Below are 2,463 nucleotides of genomic sequence, written 5' to 3' on the forward strand. Positions count from 1 at the left end.
TGGTTAAACGTGGGATTTGCACATTGAACAACAACTTGTAAAACATTTTTTTCTCTTTTTGCAGTGTGCTGCTGTAAACAGGGCGGGGCGGAGAGAGGAGGTTTCCTTAGAGAGAGAGAGAGAGAGATAGAGATTGTGTGTGTCAGCTGGTCGAAAAGTGCTGGTTGAGAACAGTGCATGTGTGCGTGTGTTTGGGTGTGTGCAAGTTTGCGTTTATGTGTGTGTACGTGTGCAAGAAACGCACCCCGGGGAGAAGAAGGTGCAGACAACTGAACAGCCGAGAGAGAGCATAGAAGGACCGAGTTTTTAGGGAGGGAAGCAGTTCGTGTGGAGATCCAGACGAGGACACTTGAAGCGCGCCGAGTGCTGCTCCGCCGTGCGTCCCGGACACTTGAGCTGCGTGCTGCCCTTTGATTACCGTAAGCACTTATTTGTTTGTAGTGAAGGCATATGGTTTAACTCAGTGTCACACACTCTTCCTATAGCAGCTTAATGCTCATGCACATGGATGCAAAGGAGGTGAGACGCATTTCAACTTACTTCACCAACGGTTTTATTGCCAGAGATAAGACTACTGATATTTTTAGCCGTGGCATGAGGTACAAAGTCACTGTGGATGTCTTAAAGTCTGTCAGGTAGGTAAATGAAGTGATCAACATTTAAATGATGCAGAGCATCTGAGAAGATGTTGACTTTATGAGTTATTTTCTAACACTACAGCACTCCTCAACACACCAGTGAGTCTACATGCTCCATCAGTATCCTCTGCAATGACTGTTTCTCCTCAGTGTAGCAGCAGTTTGGTTTCCTCCTTTACTTTCTATTTTGTAAGGGAGTTATCTTAACGCACAGCACATATAAGAAGTGTGTGTGTGTGTGTGTGTGTGTGTGTGTGTGTGTGTGTGTTACAGTTGCAGATGGATAGAATACCATTAAAGACAAAGGTTGCAGTTCAGTCCATGTATTATTTTTAATTAGAGAATACAGTCATCCCCAGTAGTAACCTGCTTCTAAAAGGCAGTCAATGTCAGCATCTGAACCTGAATATACACACACACACACACACACACACACACACACGTGTGGCATTATTAAGTCGCTCTGTAGTCCATTTAAATCTCCCTGTAGATCTCCTCGTATGATCAGGAAAGCTGAATTACTCCCTTTCTCTACAGGAAGAACCACAAATGTCAGCAAATGTCAAGCACTTTGGCTCTGCTTTCAGGCTTATTAGCCAAACATACGATCAGCCCCGCTTGCCCTTTTGGGCCCGTAGTTTAATAGGTGTGACCGCACACATAAGCCTATGTAAGAACGTGTGAGATACAAAACCGGTTGCATTGGGGAAAAAAAAGTGGAATTATCAGCAGTGAAAGGCTGTGTTTTTAATGAGTGTGCAACTGTGCACACACACTTCGACTCAGATTCTCAGTCAGCAGAGCAAACTAAAGATAGCAAAGCCCCTGTGGAAACAGTAATTAGTGGGGGGAAAAGAGAAGGAGAAGAGAGGAGGAGGAGGAGAAGAAGAAGGAAGAGACATTGTTTGAACCATCTGATATCTGTTATATAATGACCTGTACAATGGAGACATGCTGGGAGAGAAAGTGAAGAGAAACCAGCAGAGTCAAGGAGTGATTTCAACTATTTAGTGAGAGAGTATTCAGAGTTCAGTGTGTGTGTGTGCAGTTTGCTGAACCTTTGTTGGAAGCGGTATCGGTTGCAGCATCTTCCTGAAATTTGTGTGTGGGCTGCGGGAAAAATGTATCTTGAACAGGTCATTTCTTCCTTTTGTGGAGCATTTGTGTTTTTCTTGAATTGAGAGAATGAGCTGGACTTATCAAAATGTTATTGCAGCTTTCCATGAAATTGGGTGGGCAGATATTTATGAGTTGGTAAAGTAAGTAGATTTGGATGGGGATCTGGGATTTCCACCAATAGGCGAGGATAGGCTTTTCCAGCCAAAATAACAAAGAACGAAATATGATTAAAAAATTACACAAAGGTACCATTTATCCTCATTCATATATATATTTTGAATGACTTTGATTCTCATTTAATTTTATGAGCTGACTGCATCACATACGCTACTACTTCAGTGAGTTTTAAACATAGACTGTATGAAATAGGGTTTAAAGAGCTCTCAAGCGCTCTTTGTTTACAGGCTTGCGGTGATGCACAATGTGCTATAGGTGTGTATATCCCTGAATTGTTCAGGCCTACTTTTTTAGATTACTTGCATCAATGTTTCTCTACATAACAATGCAGCAAAATACATTGATTTGCATGTTCATCCAAGCAACACAAGACTCAATGCTGAAGAGTTTGAAATGGAAATTTGTTGCAGTCTGGGTCTTCTTTCCAAACAAACGCACGCAAAACTTCCCCCTTGTTCACTCACAGCCGATAATGCTGCACAATGCAGTAGAAAAGGCGACTCCTATTTCAGGTTCCTTCAGAAAAAGC

The 2,463-nt window shown here is 42.4% G+C and overlaps 1 protein-coding gene across 1 annotated transcript in view; it reads left to right on the top strand.

Annotated features, from left to right (window-relative positions):
* Positions 1-154: 154 nt before the first annotated feature.
* The window catches only part of LOC116701414 (growth factor receptor-bound protein 10), a 103,142-nt gene continuing 100,833 nt past the window's right edge, over positions 155-2,463 (top strand). Inside the window, exon 1 of the mRNA XM_032535114.1 lies at positions 155-419. The gene's annotated coding sequence lies outside the window, so the exon portion shown is untranslated. The remainder of the gene's footprint in view (positions 420-2,463) is intronic.

Source organism: Etheostoma spectabile, chromosome 14 (assembly GCF_008692095.1).
Source record: "Etheostoma spectabile isolate EspeVRDwgs_2016 chromosome 14, UIUC_Espe_1.0, whole genome shotgun sequence".
In the NCBI taxonomy this organism is placed as follows: Eukaryota; Metazoa; Chordata; class Actinopteri; order Perciformes; family Percidae; genus Etheostoma; species Etheostoma spectabile.